A 20,550-nucleotide genomic window follows, 5' to 3' on the forward strand; every position below is an offset into this window, starting at 1 on the left:
GAAAATAACAAGCAATGGCTGAAAACTTGTATAAATATGCATGATTCCTGACCTGTTCTTGTCAAAAATCGAGCACAAGTTTAAAAGGTTTGAGCTTAATCTTCAAGCTCGAAAGAAAGAATCTTCTTCGACGCATATGGGTGTTATATGAGCCTTAGTTGTAAGCTCGAAGATATTGGTCTCCGAAGATTGATTTCGGTGAAATCACTAGCTGAGGAGGAGACTGATTGGAATAATGAGCTAAAAGTATTGGACGATCTCGAAAGCGCATTAACCTTGTGTTTGAGGTCAGCAACACGTTTTGAACACAACAACTGTTAGGAGATCCATATTCCTTAGGGATTTGTTGTTCTCTAATATTAAATCCCAATTATCATGGGATATTATGTATTTAATATATTTATTTACATTTATTTCATATTGAAATAATTGGTCGTAACTTCCCTGAATCGGGGGAAGATATTCTCCCAACCAGGCTTATAAGTAGCTTGGTAATTTTCATTTGTATATAGGCACAAATTGGTACTGAGAATACCCTGTCAAATTGCTCTGAGAAAGCTTTGAGAGAATATTAAGATCAATAATATTGACTCGTGGACTAGGCAGATTTTAACTGCTGAACCACGTAAAAGTTCTACTGTTCTTTTCTTCTTTTCTGAAATATTGTTTAGTGCTCTTAAATTCAAGTTGATGAAAAATGACATCAACAGTTTGGTGCTTTCATTGAGAGCATTAAGAAAATCTTTGTGTTGTTTAATCATAAACCTTCTGCATGAATCAATGGTCGCCGCAAACAACCTAGGAGCTGGTGGGCAACCATTGCCCCAAATACCTGAGGAGTAGACTCCTCAAACTGAGAATTATCCTTGGAGGCCTGGAAAAAAACCAATGACAGATCATAACCCAGACGAGGGGAGTGCATCATCTGGCTCATGGGGCCTGCCTGCTCCCAGGCCCGACGAGGACCTCTATTTTAATCCTGAGAGGTACATTCCCATTGTGGGACTGAAAAATTGCCAACTACACCAATAATTGGCAGAAGCCACACAGTGAAATGAAGAATTGGCTAGGCAGGCCACCGTGGTCCAGGCACCACCCAGAAGGCCAAGAGGGCGTCCCCGCGAGAGTACGGCCGTCGGGAGGGCCGAACAAGGGGTCCAACAGACTCAATGAAGGCCCAAGGCAAACATTGGCGACAATCGCCCTTGGAGGAATACTCAAGCTAATACTACTGGTAATCCTATGGTAGAGGTAATTGCAATAACAGGGAATAATCGAGCTCTCCTAGCAGCTCAGAGTACTAACCCTGAGTCTGTCAGAAAATAACCTGGAGCTAGTCCGAGCCAATTATGGACCTTCTAGGCCCAAAAATGGAAGGCCTCCACTATCTCCTATAAGTCATCCATCATCTCCCATAAGGCACCTATCACCATAAGGCAGGGGAGCATGGTCCACAAATGCCATCTTGAAGTGGAAGCCGAGACTGGAATCGTCGAACTCGACCCTGACACGGGGGCAAGCAAGAGACAACCCAAGGACATAAGGCAGCCCAACTAGTAGGAGTCCACATGTCGAGATCACAGAAAACTGGATCAAGAGGGCCAATGGAAGATCCTCCTCGCAACCATCGAGCCCCTCAACCAGAAAGAAATGTTAGTTTTATGAGTTGGAGTTTGGACCTCACTAGGTCTCTAAGCGTATATAATACTGACCCCAAGAATACTGTGAATTATGAAAATAATATTGATATACAAGATCATCTAAACTAGAACCGGGGGCAAGCCAATCCCTCAAACCCCAATTTACGTGAACATCTAAACAACTGAAATGAACCTATGCAGCCAGTATATGGGAACCAGTAGAACTCTATATTGAAACAGGGAGATGAAGCTTTTATAAACAATAACCATCTACCACAATCACAAGCTCAGCCTCTAGTGGACTTGGTTCATGAGAGAATTAATCAGCTCGAAAGAGCCTTTCAGGATGAAAGGAAAAAAGGCAAGACTAACGATTCCGATGAGGAGCTCGAGCCTTTTGCTCCACATATGTCAAACAAACCATTCCCTTACAGGTTCAAGATACCTCATGAAGCTTCTTTTGATGGGAACTCAGACCCGTACAACCATCTGAGCACATTTAACACCATCATACGAGCCAACAACATTGGCTACGAGCTAAGATGCATGATATTTCCAACTACTTTGATAGGATCAGCCAAAAACTAGTTCGATAAATTTAGAAGACATTCAATCTCGTCTTGGGATAAATTTTCAAAGGAATTTAAAAAATAATTCAAGGCCATGGTAGGCGTCAGGCTCAAGGCCTCGACCTTGACCAATGTCAGGCAACAACCAGGAGAATCATTAAAAAACTACTTGGGGAGGTTTAATGTTGATGATAGTTTTCATCTTATGTTTAATGTTGATGATAGTATCTGCACATGCCCATAATGTTGATGATAGTGTTCATCTTATAGATGACAGGAGCTCAGTCAATATCCTTTATAAGGCCACTCTAGAAAAGATGGGACTCACGCTTCGAGATTTGAAAGCTTGTGCAACGATGTTGTATGGATTTTTAGGAGAAGGGATTGCCAGCACGGGATCCATCGAGCTCCCCGTAACCTTGGGAGACTATCTAGTGTGGGTGACGAAGATGATGGAATTCATAGTGGTGGACACCCTGTCGGTCTACAACGTAATGCTCGTGAGACTAGCCCTGAATGGGCTGGGAGCAGTGTCATCTGTTAGGAATTTAGCCATCAAGTTCCCAACGTCTAGTGGCATCGGGATGCTGAAGGGAGACCACCTTGCTGCACGAGAATGCTATATCATTTCCATGAGAGGAAAGAACCAAACAAGTGCACAAGCACTAGTTGTTATTCGAGAAATGAATGGATCCGTCTTCGAAATCGAGGAAGAGATCGACCATAGAGTTGAAGAAAAGGCCGATCTCGAACCAATGGAGGGTGGTAAAAATAGGGAAAAATCTTTCCAAAAATGCGAAATAGATATTAACTCACTTTTTGAGAGAAAACTAGGATGTGTTTGCATGGTCACACTCGGATATGGTCGAAATCAGTTCGAGCATTATAAGCCATGCACTCAAAAAAGATAAGAGCTTCCCTCTGAAGAAACAAAAGAAGAGGCTCCTGGATGACGATAGGAAGAAAGCCCTGAAAGAGGAGGTCAAAAGGCTAAAAGAAAATTTGTTTATCCGAGACGTTTTCTACCTTGATTGGATAGCCAATCCTGTGCTGTTTCCGAAGCCCAATGGCAAGGGGAAAACTTTCATCGATTATTTGGACCTCAACAAGGCATGCCCCAAGGATTGCCTTCCCTTGCCTCGAATCGATCAGCTCGTTGATGCCACTGCAGGTCACGGCATCATGTCATCCTTGGACACTTATTCTGGATATAACCAGATAGCCATGCATGCACCCGACTAAGAACATACGAGCTTCATGACCGATAAGGGCTTGTATTGCTACGATGTAATGCCTTTTGGGCTCAAGAATGCAGGAACCACATACCAAAGACTGGTGAATAGGATGTTCGATGAGCAGATAAGGAATAACATGGAAGTTTATGTGGACAATATGTTAGTCAAGTCCAAACATAATTGTAACCATGTGGAAGATCTCGCTCGATGTTTCGTTGTGCTCCGAAAATATAATATGAGACTTAGCCCACAAAAATGCTCATTCGGAGTATCCTTGGGAAAGTTTCTCAGATTCATAGTGAATGCTCGAGGTATAGAGGCTAATCCCAACAAGAATAAAGCGTTAATTGACATGACTTCACCTTGAAAACATAAAGATGTTCAGAGCCTAACTAGACAAATGGTGGCCTTAAGTAGGTTTATCTCGAAACATACAGATCGGTGTCTTCCATTCTTTAATCTTTTGAGAAGAGGCAAGAAGTTTGAATGGATGAGTGTGAACTCGCGTTCCAGAACCTTAAGAAACACCTCGTTGAGCCACCAATCCTGTCTAAACCAATCAGGGAAGTCTTGTACTTATACCTCATCATAACTGAGCTTGAAATTAGTGCAGCACTTGTTCAGGAGGATAAGAAAGTGCAAAAACTTGTATAATACGTCAGCAAAAGGTTACTGGGGGAAGAATCGAGATACCCATTAATGGAAAAACTGGCTTTGTGCCTAATGCACGCATCTCGAAAGCTTCGATCCTATTTCCAAGCACATCCTATCCATGTGTTAACTGATCAGCTGTTAAGGCAGGTATTATCCAAGCCCGAAGCATCTGGGAGATTATTGAAATAGGTTGTTGAGCTCGGATAGTTTGAAATAACCTATCATCCTAGAACAACGATCAAAGGACAAGCTTTGGAAGACTTCATTGTCAAATGTACAGGGATGTCCAACAAGGAAGTCGTAGCCTAACTCACGAACTATGGAGACTTTACGTCGATGGGTCCTCTAATGAAAATGGGTCGAGTGTAGGAATCACTTTGATCACCTTGACGGGAAATTGCTTCCATTCGGCATTAAGGTTTGGCTTTGAGGGATCGAATAACAAGGTTGAGTACGAGGCGTTGTTAGCAGGTCTTTGGATAGCCTGCGAGCTCAAAGAAAATGCCATCAACTGCTATAGTGACTCTCAATTGGTCGTTAACTAGGTCCTGAGTGAATATCAGGCCCGTGGCATAAAAATGGCAGCCTATATAGAGAATGTTAAGGCAACATTTTAGGATTTTAAGTTCTACGTTATACAACAAGTTCACCGGGAACAAAATTCGAATGCAAATGCATTGGCCAGGCTCACCACGACCAAAGAAGCTGACACACTTAACGTGGTTCCAGTAGAATTCCTACTGGTTTCGAGCATAATCGGGTCTGAGGAAGAAGATGTAAACATGATTGACTCACAACCCACCTGGATGACCCCAATAGTTGACTACCTCAAAACCGGAAGTCTCCCAGCAGACCAGAACGAGGCCATAAAGCTTATGTACAAAATACCAAGACACACCATCTTGGAAGGAAAATTGTACAGAAGGGGATACTCCATGCCACCACTTAGGTGTGTAATTCCCCCTGAGGCAAAGAAGATTTTAGAAGAAACCCATAAAGGATTTTGCGGAGACCACACTGGGGGGCATAGCCTGTCAAAAAAGGTGATTAGGAGAGGATATTTCTGGCCAACAATCAAGGGAGACTCATTCGAGTACATTAATCATTGTGATAAGTGTCAGCGGTTCGCTTCAATACCATAACCTGCACCCACCGAGCTTACCATGATGAACTCCCCATGGCCACTTCCAGTATGGGGAATCGACCTCATAGGCTCCTTGCCAACTAGAAAAGGTGGAGTAAAATACGCTATAGTCGTCGTCGATTATTTCACGAAGTGGACCGAAGCCGAACCCTTAGCTACTATCACCTCGAATAAAGTCCTAGATTTTGTAGTAAAAAACATAATATGTAGATACAGGATGCCCAGGAAGATTTTGTTGGATAATGGGACCCAATTTGACAGTGATTTTTTCACACTTCTGCAAAAAATTGGATAATTAAAAGCTTTTCCTCCGTGGCCCATCCCCAAGAAAATGGCCAGGTCAAAGCAGTAAATAAGACTCTAAAGAGATCCATGAAGAAAAGGCTAGAAGACGCTAAGGGGAGATGGCCAGAGGAACTACCTCAAGTCCTGCGGGCATACAAAATAATGGCGAGAACCTCGACGGGGCATACGCCCTTCTCCCTGGCTTATAGATGCGAGACAATGTTGCCTATCAAGGTCAAAATCCCAACTTTAAGGTGTGACACATGTGATCAAACCTCGAACCAATCCCAAATCGAAGAAAGTTTGGACCTTATCGAAGAAAGACGAGATGAAGCCCAACTAAAAAATGTTGCATACCAGCAAAGTGCTAAGAGATATTTTAACAAAAGGGTCTGAGATAGGAAATTCGGATTGGGAGGATTGGTGTTAAGGAACATGTTTCCAGCCACATGAAACCCATCTGCTGGAGTGCTCGGACCTAATTGGGAGGGACCCTATTAGATCGAGTCCATTTTTCAACTTGGAGTTTATAAATTAGCAAGGTTGAATGGAGGATTGGTTCCGCAAGCTTGGAATGGTGAACATCTACAACGTTATTATTAGTAATATAGGAATGATGTTTATTCTTTTTAACCAAGCGTGTATTTGATTTTTGCTTTTTGTCAATAAAGTACTAAACTTCATTCAAATGTTGTATTTTTACTGTTATACTTTTTTGTAAGCCCTCAAAATTCAATAACTTAAGATCACAATCTTAGGATACTAAGGGGGCATAAGTGGTGTACATTCATACCCTAGGATTGATAAAATATAACAATAATAAAAATAAACTCTAAATAGAAATGTATGGATAGTTAACCTAACATGAAGAAAACAATAAGTGTATGGATCATTAACCAAACACGAATTAAACAAGTCTGGAACAAACCAACAAGACCTAATCGGCACAGTCAAAAGTTGGAATTCTAGATAAACCAACCAAAAAACATAAATCCAGACTAGGGCTGGAAATTTTGGCAAAAGAGGTTCGACCTCGCAACCTCGAGGTCATACTCGAGAATGAGGAAAAGTAACTGGAAAAAAAAATATAACTAGACTAATGAGGTTACATACCATTTGAGTATTTCTTAAATACATGGTAAAATTAAAATTCGACCTTGACAATAACAAAGTGGAATATGGCATTTCAAATAAACTATGCATGAATGTATTGAAATTCGAACTTAAACCCAACGTATATTTGTACGAATAAACAAGTATAAAATCAAGTCCTTAATAATAACATTCTCTAAATATTTTGATCCAGAAATATGATGTATAATATTAAGGCAACAAGCTAAAGGTAGATAATGTGCAAAAAGATTTTCGAGCTAGAAAGGTGAAAGCATAAAAACAACTATTAAAATATAAAGATTCATAAGATAATCAAAATAGCTAAGACTCAAGTTGTAAATTGTCTTTGCCTCAAGGGCACAAAAAATATATAGTTACAAAAGTTATAAGGGATGCAGCCCTATTCGAGACAACTCAGTGTTGGTCGATTGAACCAAACTCGGCATCCTCTCCTTTGTCACCCCGTTCCCGCCATCTTGGGTAGTGGCTATGACCTCCTCCTCGGCCAGTCGAGCCTTCCATTTGGAGATGAACTCTACTTCTTTAAGTGTCTATGTATGGGTTCAGAGACCATATCATGTACATAGCTCGGTCCGTAGCCCAATCCTTCTTGGTTTTGAACTCCTCGATGAGGCGCTTCTTCTCTTCTTAATAATTCTCCTCCTTCAGGCGTTCAGCCTCGGCCTTGGAAGCACTTGTCTCTACCTTCAGGCAATCGATCTCAGCCTTGGCAGTAGCCTCGGAAGAATCAAGTTTAGCTTGGCTCGGGCCTCCTCGGCTTTGACCTGGGCTCCCTTGGGCTCCTAAAGACCATCTTCAGCTCGGATGCAAGCCTGGTTTGTTTCGTAAACCAGGGTTTTGGCCGCCGTCTTTGAGGAGAAAACCAAACTCTAGCAAAGAGCACCAATAAGGGTCTGGAACAGAAAATGTTTACAAGGGTTAGAAAATAAACAAATGATCAAAGAAAATAAAATTCATGAGGAACAGGCTTACTGAAACCCTGAGCTCCATTATCTGGTTGGTGAGGCGTGTGGGATTGTCCCCCATCAAAAACCGTCAGACATTTGCGTCGAGATTACTGCAGGATTGGCTTGTTCTGGACAACAGGTTCAAGCAAAGGTCGGCTCCCAGATATCCCGCAACATTCTCCAAAGGATACTTCCACGTGTGGGATGACGCCACAAACTTGGGGACCACGGTTGAGGCACCCGTAGGCTTGAGATCCGAAGGAGGCAAGATTTGTTTTCCTTTGTCTCTAGCAGGTTGGGGAGGTGGCATGGTCTCTGGAGGTTCGGTGGTGGCGACTGTTGAGGTTGTGAGGGCTGTGTCAGAAACCACGTCCAAGGATTCCAAAGCCTAGGCTTTTGGCTCAGAAGAGGTAGGCTTCGAGGGAGAGGAGTCCTCAACGATCTTGGCCGATTTTAAGGCAACCCCTTTCTACAAGGTTACGCGACCTCATTTGATTCCACGAGGATTGGGGGGATGTCCCAAGTGGCTATCCAAATCTGACACCATGTCACCTGAAAAGCACGAGGTATATTAGTTAAGCCCAGAAAGAAAAATGTGATACACATTTTTATAAGTAAAATAAATGTTTACGAGTGTCAAGAACCTAACAGAAAGACTCACTACAGCTCAAACTTGGGGACCAAGAAAATCCCCTATCTTGGGAATTTCGCAAATTTGAGAAATAGAGGTTATTGGTGTTTGAGTAACCATTAGTAACTACTGAGAGTAACAAGTTTAGATGAAAGAAATGGTAGAATTGTAAGAAAGTAGGAATGACAAAAAGGGCCTTGAGGTTTAGTTAGAAGGGGAAATAGATGGAAGGGTAAAGTGGTCATTAGGCAAGGGTTAGATGAGGTTCAGCTGGGGGAAAAAGGATTCACGTTTTATACTTAGTCACAATTGGGTTTATGCTGAAATTTGAGGAAAAAGCCAGAAGAAAAGGGAAGAAGAGGCAACTAAGTTGAACATAAGCCAAGATTATTCAGAGGTAAGGATTTGTCTCTGTTTTGTTTAAGTTTCAAGTCTGGATTTTAGAGAATAAGCATGAAATTGAAAGAGAGTTGTGGCTGGTTTTGTATGGAATTCAGTTGGGATAATCAAAAGGAAGGTGACTTGAAACTAGGATTGAGGAGAATTCAAGCTGAGTTCTTGACTGAGGTAAGAGTTTTATCATGTTTGAATTTCGTATCTGGTATGGTTTGAGATGTTAGAGGCATGGTTTATATTTTTCAAGCTCTGGTTTAGGTCTTAGAAGTCATGGTTTGAATTTTTGAAATCTGAAACTCAAGTGTGGATTTTGGGTGTGATTGTGTAATTAAGCTTGTTTATGATGTTTATAGGTTATTAAAGGGTTCATTTGGGGGTTTTAAATTGATTTTGGGGCTTAGGTACTTGTTTGGGTTGAATTGGAGTTGTTTTGGCTCGGGAAAAATCCAGGGGAAAACCCAGAAATCTGGGTTCGCGTAGGAGCGTCGCGGCCCTGTTCTTTGGTGTCGCGACGCAGGCTTGCATCAGGATTAGGGATAGCTTCTGGGCGCTGCGGCCGTAGGCTATTTTTGACAGCCAAATATTGCATTTTTAGGGCTTTTTCCCGGGGGCTCGGGGGATGGTTCCAATACATTATTTTAGGGAATTAGAGGTCCCGAGAGTACGGGATTGGTCCTGGGAAGTGGTTTTGGGATTGGTTAGTATTAAAAGTGTTTTATATGTGTTGTGACTAGGATTTTGGGGAGGCTCATGATAGAGGACCGTGCTTGTGACTTTGGTGCATCAGAAAGCTCGGGATACAGGTAAGAAAACTGTAACACCCGTAGAGCAGGGCATGGGCCCATAGTGTTGTTGCAGGGCACGGCCCTAGATTGTATTGTTGCTAGGATGTAGCTTTAAATGAATTATTATATGTTTGATTGTTGTTTGCGAATGCTATATGTGGCTATAGCAGAATGAACGGCAAAGGAGCCGGGAATGGCGAACGCCGAGAACAGCAGTGGGGTCGGGAATATCACTTAGCACATGGAGTGCTTGTGGTTAGGGTGAGACCCCAATGGATACATGGGATATCCTTACGGTGTGGACCGAGAACCCAAGCTTTGGTAACGCTTCTGGGACGGCATGGCCGTATATGTGTTTAAATCTTACGGACTGTCTGATTAACTGTGAGTTATCTGCTATAGTGATTGTGTGATATGCATATGTCATGTGCTGTATGAGTTTTCTTGCTGGGCTTCAGCTCACGGGTGCTCTGTGTTGCAGGTGAGGGCAAAGAGAAAGTCAACCAACCATGAGTACGGAGAGCGTGGGGGCGGCGCATACATGTTTGGCCTGCCCGACTGCTTTGGTTGGGGGCATTTTGAGAAATGGCTGTATTAAACTATGTTTTTGATAATTAGTCATCTGTAAATCTATTTTGAATTGTAAATATTTTACAAACCTCATTTTGGGATCCCAAATGTTAAACTCTTGGAACTTTTAATGAAATGAAGTACTTTTAAAGATTACAGCCTTATCTTTTTGTTTAATCACACTTTTGTTCTAAAAAACCTCGCTGAGCGAGTTAATTGCACATTTTAAACTCACTTAGTAACGGCTCTAAGGTAGTAGGGTGTTACATTTTCATGCATGTTGGTGATTAATGATAAGGCCACATTATAATGTGGATTTGTTCGAGCTATTCAGCATGAGACGATCTTTGAATACTAGTTAGTGGTTTGGTCATAACGGGGTTGATTTCGGGGCTCGGGGTGAGACTCAGGGTAATTTGATGATTAGTGCATTATTGATAATTAAAGGGTAATGGGATATGATTTATTAGTATTTGAGAATATTGGGAATAACGGGAATTGGAGGAAATTAATTATGATTAACGAGATAGGCAGGAAAGGACGATTTTGCCCTTGGTGGCTGTTAAGGAAATGAATTAAGCCTAGGGATATTTTTTTCTTTTGACTTAAAGATATATGTGAACTTGAGAAAGTTGTAAAAGATCATAAGTTAAAGCCAAAACAGATCACTAGTTTTCCTCTCCCACGATCATCTTCTCCTTCTCCTTCCCTTTGAATTTTTGAAGCTCCAATTGAGGATTCAAGCTAGGGAATCAAGCCTTGAGGGTTTAGGATTGTGTTCAGGCATTGAAGATGGTTTAATCTTGAGCTTGAGGTAAGATTCAGCCATGAAATTTCTGGTTTTTACTCTATTTTGAAGTTAGTTTTGAGCTAGAACTTTTGATTATAGAATTGAGTAGTTGGTGTGGTTTTTAGTTGTTCAAAGCTTGGGTTTTATTGTTGAAATGTTGATTGTGTTGTAGTAATGCTTGGTTTGGATTTGGAGATGTTTGAGTGAGATTTTGGAAGGATTAAAATAGGTGGTTTTGATGGGAGAAAACAGGGGTTTTTGGCTGATGGGTAGGTAGGGCCGCGGCGCTTTGAAGGCATGTCGCGACATAGGGTGCAGGAGCTTAAGGCTGGCACCTCCGTTTGGGAGGCGGGTCGCGGCATGGTGGATGTAGGGTCACGACTCTTAAGAGCTTTTACGGCCAATATTGTGTTTTTGTCATGGGAACTCAAACCTTAGGCCTCAGGATCGTTCCATCTACCCGGTTTAGTAGGATTCGACGTCCCAGAGGCTAGGTCTTGGTTCAGGAACCTTTTATTATTTATTTTATTGATGGAATCCCATATTTTGTTATGACTAGGTGAACGCTAAGGAAATAAATCTCATGGGTCTTTCTTTTACTATTTCTCCCTCGAACCAGAGGTAAGAAAACTGCACCCCATATGTGACATGCACGGTTATTCATGAGGCATGTTGAGTGTTTAAATGTGGACATTGATTGCATATCAAATGATTTGCAAATCTTGCTTACTTGTGAATGGCACTGACTTATTAGTCAGAATCGGCAATGGTGTCGGTATTAACTATGAAGTTGTGAGTTACTAGTCAAGTTCGGCAGTAGTACTGAGCACTGGTCGTATGGTATTGGCTTAAGAGTCAGGAACGGTATTAGCGTGTTTAACGCAAGCCAAAAAGATTAGATCTAATAAACATAAGCATTGAATGACTCATCATGAGCATTAATTCTTGAACCAGGGCCAGAAGGCCCAGGTGACTGAATCGTCTCATGGCTAAGGGTGTGGAACCCACATTAGTGAACCAAGGTCAGAAGGCCCAGGTGGCTGAATCGTCACATGGCTAAGGGTGCGGAACCCACATTAGTGACTCCATGGGCACTCATTTGTTTTGCATTACCCACTCACTCATTAGTCACTCATTTGGTTTAAGCTAGTGACTCCATGGTCCCTCATTTGCTAAGGGTGCAAAACCCACATTAGTGACTTACACATCAGTCACTCATCTGTTTAGGGCTATATGCTCTGGATGATTATCATAATAATCATCTGAAATTATGTACATGCAATAATGAGTTTTCTTGATAAGCCTTGGCTCACGGGTGCTATGTGGTGCAGGTAAAGGGAAAGAAAAGCTCACCCAGCCTTGAGTGGAGAGCTTAGGTGGAGATGTGTACAAATGGGGCTGCTTGACCACCACGACCAAGGAGTTTCTCAAAAGAACTAGGGGTTAATCCTTTTTTTGTCACTTAGGTCGACGGGTTGTAATTTTACACTGTAATGACCATTTTGGATTGTAAATAACTTGTAAACGCTTTTATGGGCCCATGAACGGTTTTATGTTTTAAATAAAATATATCCTTTCCTTTTTTATCGAGTTTTTTTACCTTAGCCTGTTAATAACACCTAGATGCACGTTTATAACCAAATGACTCGATTAGTGAGTTAAGCACGGTTCAAAGCTCACAGTAACTATCTTGGAGTAACCAGGGCATTTCATCTTTGGTCCTTTTATTGTATCCAAAAACTCTTTCAATCACCGTCCAATGTAAGATACTTTGATTGCTAGTAAACCTACTAAGTTTACTAACCACAAATGCAATGTCCACTCTGGTACAATGAGTGACATACATCATACTCCCAAATTCACTTGCATACTCTAGTTGAGCTACCACTTTTCCTTCATTCTTTTCAAGCTTTAGACTTGAATCGAAGGGTATGATTGCCTCCTTGATATTGAGATGACTAAACTTGTCAAGCATTTTCTCAATATAATGAGCTTGACCTTTGGCATGTCCATCAACACTACTTTTAACATTAATACCTAAAATGGTATCAACCTGTCCAAGGTCCTTCATCTTGAAGTTAGAAGATAGAAGATAGAAACCTATTAATTGTTATTATGCCTTTCATGTCATTACTCAATATCAACATATCATCAACAGACAGACACAATAATAGTCATCACAAGTCTTATAATATAAGCACTGGTCCGCACTATTGGGGCACAGGTGATAGAGGGGCTTGTGGTGAGAGCAATAGAGCTCGTCATATGGAAGCCTTAGCATGAGTCAGAGTGGGAATAAATTTGTTAAGAAACAACCATGGATAGTGGGGAAAATCAATTGGAATACTTTAGTTGGATGGAATAGAAACTAAGCTGACTAGTAGGGATTCAGACAGGTGTACAAAGAAGGACTAGGCACGCTCCATAACTCGGCTATAGATAGGTTCGGTATCAGGGACATTATGAAAGATGATAATGGTTTGACAAGAAAAACTACTGAAGCAGTTGAAGAAGTTTGACCTCGGGGTGCATCAAATAGAGTATCGCATTGTGGAAATTGTTCGCATCATCCGATAAGAATAAAGAGTTTAGATGCCCGGGTACTAGACAGGACAATGTCTCCAGGAGTTGATCTACGGTCTGGTTATCACTCGCTGAGGGTCAAGGAGAGAGACATTTCAGGAATCACAACTTATACCGGGTAGGGTGTGATGAATGGGTAACAAAGGTTCTTAATTGATTTAAGCGTTAGCGACTCAGGTGAGCTCTACAAGTAGAAGGTATAGGAACTGTACGGACAAATCTTCTTTAAGGTTTATGGATGGTGTGATGGACTACTCCAAGTCAGAAGTAGAAAGCAAATGACTGTGCTAAAGATGTTAGTACTAAAGAAGCGGGGTCACAGGTAAAGCTCCATGAAGTGTCGGTTTGGTCTCACCAGGGGTATTCAGAGAAGCTACTAAAGAACGTTTGAGGGATAAAGAGCACAACAAGATTGGCAAACGCGTCATCCACTACACAAGTGTCTTCGCAGAAACCTACTCCAGAGATTGGAGGAGCAGCAGAACTTGAAGTTAGACTGAATGGATAGTGTTAGATCAGGAGTTCAAAGGATAGAGTAAGAATTGATTAGCGCTTGGTAATGCAGGAATAAGCGTGTTATGATTGAATAAATTGTTGCAGCGTAAAGAATCTAACTTTTGATGAGGATATGAACTGTGAGGGGTGCATCACAGGTTGGGGCACGCCCAGGCTTAGACTGGTGAGAGGATGGATTAAGCCTCGTGGGAGGTAAAATGGGAACATGGTAAATTTACTTGATTTAATGTGTAGGCAGAGTACGCATAGCAAAAGGTAACGAACATTTGGTCATTCGTACGAAAGATAACGCTGAGACCCAGATTTAGTGAAAAGTAACAGATGGGTGATTGGTGTTTGAATCCTCGGTTGTACGAGGGGAAATTTAATTGGAGGCAGAACTCCTAACTGGGAGGCGTGTGTCAGTCAAAAATAACGCCACAGATTGTAATGGAGTGGACAAGGTAACGACTGAGATTGGTGTAGCGCTAGTATGTAATGATAAATGGGTGCGTATCATTGAACTATGGAATCCAAAGTGTTGGCTTGGGTTGAAACAGGGAAGAACCCTGTCAAGGTAGTACAAGTTGGGATATCAGGCTCGAATGAATGATCCAATGAGAATTTAGCATAGAAATGAGAATTCTGAATGGATATCATTCCATCTCCTAGGGTATGTTGTACCGGGAGGGTTGAGCGGGTGACAGAATTTAGTGTTTTCTTTTGGACACAGGAGGGTAAAGTGATGTGGTGGTGTATCATAGGAATAGACCACATTAGACTATAAGTAAGGTGATTGGACATGAAAAGTTTTAACTCCGCTGGATGAGTTAATGTAGTTGGTTCAGGTAAACTGGTAACAGGGTAGAACGTCGATGGTACTGAATTGAGACCCTATAGTATTCTATGTTCTGGAAAGGAACTAGAGAACAAAGAGAACAGAGTGGGAACCTGGAATTATCGATTGATTGCAAATGGAATAGCAGTTTGAAAGCTTAACAGATATCTTAAGGAATTAAGCGTTGAGTGTGCGAATATTTGAGATATTAAGGAAAGTGTAATCCTTGATAAGTTAGTCATGGTGAAAAATACTGGCGTCTAGCTAAGGTAACACGACATAGGACACGGTAAGAGGTGAAAGATAGTGAATACTACTGTTTAGTATTGGTTCAGAGGGAAAGCCAAAGAGGTTATTGGAATTCTTAAGGCAGGAGTGTCTGCCTATCTAGAAGAGTAAAAGAACTTGTAAATTGTTAAATTTTGGAAAATAAAGTTCAGAGACGAGAGATTTTTATCTCTCTACGTAAGAGCAGACAAGGAAAAGTATGGCGTTTAGAGAAAGAAAGGGGATTTCTGACGCCTGATTCAACATAAATTCTGTAGTTGTACCAAGGGTTAGGCCAGGGGCCTATAAATTGATCTCACCCTAGTAGGGGTGATGACTTATAGGAATTTCTGGAATCAGGAATAAGACAATGAGGTGATCATTGTGAGCTAAGCAGACCCTGAAGTTTCAGCAGGGTTGTGGTGCAAGCAGGGGGGCTAACGAAAGTATGGCTATTAGACAAGATCTTGTGGAACAAGATTGTTACTCTCGTAAGAGTGTTGTCGTGGAGTAAAGTAAAAGCGGTGGACCTTGGAAATTATGGTCAGAGGTTCGGGATTTGCTGTCGAATGTGTTTGGGTAAATTTCGAGGACAAAACTATTATTAGGAGGGGATAGTTGTAACGACCCAAATTTGCTAATAAGGCTTAGGGCCTTGATTAGTGTGCCGGGAGGGCAATAATTGTTATACTGTATTGAATTATGTGAGTTTGATGATTATGTGGTTAGAATGCATGTTTAGGTGATTAAATATGCATGTGGGCCCCATTTGATTGCTAGGGGCCTATTTGTAATTTTAGCTCGTTGAGGGCATAAATATGATATATGTGATATAATGGTGATATAGTTGTGATGCACGTGTCGAGACGGTCCTAGGGAGCCGTTTAACTAGAAAGTCACAACGGAGTCAAATACTTGGCTTGGGAGGAGCCTAGGGGTATTTTGGGAATATTATTAGGTGATCGGGAATTATTTAATAGCGATTAGCAATAGCAATAGTTTAGACATGTCGGGATTAAATGGGGATTTTTAGGTACACTTGAGGGTTTAGCGGGGTGTGTCAAAAGACAAAATCGCCCTTGGAAAGGTTTGAGAACTTAAGTTAGCTTAAAGGGTATTGAGGTCATTTTAGGCAGATGGATATGCTCAATTTAGGGGCTGGGACTCTAGAATCAGCTAACAAAAGAAGATAGAAGAAAAAAAAGGGAACCTAATCTCTCTGCCTCTCTCTATCGATGCTCTCTTTCTCCCTCTCTAAGGTGACTGGTTTTAAAGGATTCTAGGCTAGAGTTCAAGGGATTCAAGGCTGGGAATTGGGAGATTGACCCAGGCACAAAGGTAAGTTTTATTCAGTATCTTGATTGAATTCTCCAGAGAAATATTAAGGTTAAGAGCTGATATGTGTGGCTGTTTGGTGGGTTTTTGGGGTTGAAGCTTGCCTAGGTTCAGTTTGGGAATAATAGGGATTTTCTTGGAGTTGGATTTGGAGAAGGCTCAGGGGCGAATTTCTACTTGAGGTAGGGGTTTCATGCATCTCTGTTATGTATTAGCTGATGTTGTTTAAGTTTCTGGTTGATTGGTTTAAGTTTTAAACCAATTTGTGAATTGGGGATTTGAATGTGTGTTTATGCTTGTTGTTGATGTTTCTGAGTTGTTAGATGGTCTATATGGGGTTTTGGATTGAATTTGAGACTTAGGTATGCCTTGGTATTGATTTGGGAGTGTTTTGGCTCGAGAAAATGTTGGGGAAAAACCCAGAAATCTGGGTTTGCGAAGGGGCGTCGTGGCCCTGTTCTTCTACGCCGCGGCGCTAGGTTGCATCAGGGAGGGAGGCCATGCTGGGCGTCGTGGCCCTAGGCCATTTCTGGGCAGGGGAAAATTTAGTTTTTAGGCTTTTGCCCAGGGGCTCGGGGGACGCTTTCGCCACCTTGTGTGGGGATCCGGGAGGTCCCGAGAGCTCGGGATTGGTTTCGAGAGATGTTTTTAAATCGATTAGTAATGGGGATGATATTTATGTGTTGTGACTAGGTTCTCAGAGAGGCTCGGAAGCTCGGGACTCAGGTAAGAAAACAACTGTTTCCCGTAGAGCATGAGTTGTAGGGCTCGGCCCTGTATGACTATGTTATGGGGTTTGACCCTTTGATTGAGTTTATGTATGCTTAGCTTGTTGATTAGCTTTATCATATGTGAATGTGTTGATTGAATAGCATGAGTCGTGCACGGTGAAGACCGATAACGGCGAAGACCGAGAACGGTAATGGGCCGGGAACGGTGATAGGCACGTGGAGTGCATGGCCGAGTGCGGCAAGGGGCCAGGGCCGGAAGCAGCATTTAGCACGCGGAGTGCGAGTTGCTAGATTAGATCCTAAAGGATACCTGGGATATCCTCACGGTATGGACCGCGAATCCAGGGCATGGTAAAGCGCCTGGGACAGCATGGTCATATGTGTTTAGCCTATGGATGGCCTGTTTAATTGATAAGTGTTAATATGCATATGTTATCTGTTGGTGAGTTTTCTTGATGGGCTTCGGCTCACGGGTGCTCTGTGGTGCAGGTAAGGGCAAGGAGAAAGTCAACCAATCATGAGTATGGCGAGCGTGAAGCGGCGTGTACATGTTTGGTCAGCCTGACTGCCACGGTCAGGGGCAATTTTGGGAGATGAATGTATAAAACTGGATTTTGTTGTCTAGTCGAATGTGATTACATTTTGAGTTGTAAATATTTATAAATAGTATTTTGGGATCCCAAATGTTAAACGTTTTATAATTTTCAGTAAATGGAATTATTTTCAAAGTTTATGTCTCTGATTATGATTTAATTACACGTTTACCTTAAAACCTCGATTAGCGAGTTAGATGCACGTTTTAAACTCACTTAGTAATGGCTCTAAGGAAGTAGGGCGTTACATGCTGCATGTCATATATTGAATCGAATTCCTATGAAAAATAACAATGTGTCTCCATATGAGTTATGGAGAGGAAATAAGCCTAACTTAGGCCATCTTAAAAGGTGGCGTGCCTTGTTTATTACAAGAGCATGGAGGCTAAAAGGACTAGGTTGGGTCCAAGGGTCGTTAAATGTGAATTTGTAGGCTATGCCTCAAATAGAAAGACCTATAGGCTATTAGACTTGGAGTCTAATGTGATAATTGAATAAAAAAAAGTGGAGTTCTCTAAGAATATGTTATATGGTGATAATAACCCTCAAGAATCCACAAGTATTGGAGAATCTCATGAAGAGAAATATCCAAAGGTTGATGAGCAACCTATATTGCCTTGGAGAATCCAAAGGCTAAAGGATTTGGGATCAAATGAGAAATGTTCTCAAGTAGAGATACTCTACTAAAAACTTGAAGAAGTCACGTAGAAATCTCCTATGATTCTTCAAGTTGTGGATGATCCCAAAACCTACCGAGATGCAATGTCTTCGAAATACTTTGCTTTTTTGAAGGAGGCAATAAATGATGAGATTGATTCAATTTTGTCAAACCACACATGGGATTTGGTTGACCTTTAAGAAGGTTTAACACCAATTCGGTACAAGTTGGTATTTGAACAACATTATATGAATATCAGAAAATTCTCAAATTCATAATTGTGACTACAATCTTGTATTGGTATGAGAGGATTAAGATTGTATGGAATGAATTTAAATAGTTCACAGTAAGACAAAGTTGTAGGAAATCTCTGGATTAAATACTGTTAGTACGGTTCACTAGTATTATGAATACATGTAATGTAGACCTAGATTACTGATGTAATAGGACATCTTAGTGGAGGCACTTTGTATAAGTGGAAGTACTTTGTATAATGTGGTTATACAAAACTAGACTCGATGTGTTATTCATACTTAGTTAAATATCGTTTTTTGTTTATAAGTAATAATTAAGCTTATCAATAAGAAGATGATATACAAATTGATCTCAATCCTGAAGTTTGTTAGAATGATCAAGCTAAAAAATTTTACTTTGGGGACTCATTGATGTAAGTGGCTGGGGACATAGTATTTAGATATGGAATCTATACATTTCCAAGAGGAATTGAATAATGGTTTAAGGGTGAGCTTTTAAAACTGAAAGGTTATTGAGCTAAAATTCATAAATCAGTTTATGAATTAACCTTCACTAGTAAAGTTAATGGTACTTAAGGAAACAAAATATAATAAAAGAGGTAAAACGATGATCTTATCACTGCTTTAATTATGAACTATTAATAGATGATTGAATTGTATGTAATGATAAAAAAATGGATACTTTTTATCTTTAAAAAGTACTGTGTAAATAAATGTCTATAATTGCAAGAGTGTTGTCTCATATTTTTAAGTGAAATAATATTGAGATTAATAAATTCAGGTTATAATATTAAAGAGAATTAACTAAAAATCTAAATTTATTGGAGTTTGAAATTGTAGTTTCATAGGTCCCTGAGTTGGCTTTATCAACACTATTTAAGGTAAGAGTTGAAAAAGGGATTAATTAGTGAAATGACATATTTGGAAGAAATTTGTTCTTTAGGGGAATTATGTAATAGACATTGATTAATTAATTAATTAAGAATTTACAAAATTAATTAATTATAATTTTTGAAATTATTATTAAATAGTAGTTATACTTTTCAAAATTAATTAGTTTTTATTATGAAAAATAAATCTGATAATTCAAATTGGATTTTAATTGGTTTATAAATTTATTCCGATAATTAAAATATTTATATGATAAGATTAGTTATCACCATTTACATATTTTATCATTTTTGAATTAATATATTATTAAATAAATAAAATGGTTAAGACACATGCCCTAAGAAGGACATGTGTCACATGCTAGTCATAGTGCACTGTGGCTAGCTTGTAATAGAGTCACAAGACTCAGTCTGTTATATTTTATTTATTTTATTAATTTAATAATTAAATTTGTTTAATTTTGAATTTTGAATTTTGAATTTAATTAAATTATTAAAACAATTAAATAAAAAAGAGTTTTTAAGAATTTTCAAGAGACTTCCAAGAGACTCAGATTGTTCATAGAGAGTGCAAATATATCATATATTTCTCTAAGCCTGATAGCCTGAAAACCTATCTCAGACCTAATTCCAAGATCTAATGTGATGAATACATCTTACAAATCACTAAATATTCCAACTGTTACCCTATGTGCCCACACACGTCTTGAGATGTAGAGAACACTTTGGAAGATCATGGCCTAAGTACCTATTGATTGGTTGGATTGGATGCTCGTTAATTAAATACTAAAGATTGCAAGGACTCTTGATAGACTTCAACCGGTATGTTCTTCTTCTTTGTATTTGTTTCGATTAATGTATGTATATTAATGGATCCGATATTTAAATTTTGTTTAAATAAACTTTTTTAATCTCTCGGGTCCACCACCCTGGGCATTCTGCTGCGCACATGGTAAACTTGTTGCCAACAGTTTGGTTATTATGTTTAAGGCATTACGCCTATTAGGACATGTTTTGTGTTCTAATTACTGAGGGAATATTAAAATGGTGAATGTGAGCACTCTAATGGTCAAGTAATATTACGTTTAAACTTAGTATTCCTATGCCCTGATGTTGTACTGCAATT

The sequence above is a fragment of the Humulus lupulus genome, chromosome 5 (genome assembly GCF_963169125.1).
Source record: "Humulus lupulus chromosome 5, drHumLupu1.1, whole genome shotgun sequence".
Taxonomy (NCBI): Eukaryota; Viridiplantae; Streptophyta; class Magnoliopsida; order Rosales; family Cannabaceae; genus Humulus; species Humulus lupulus.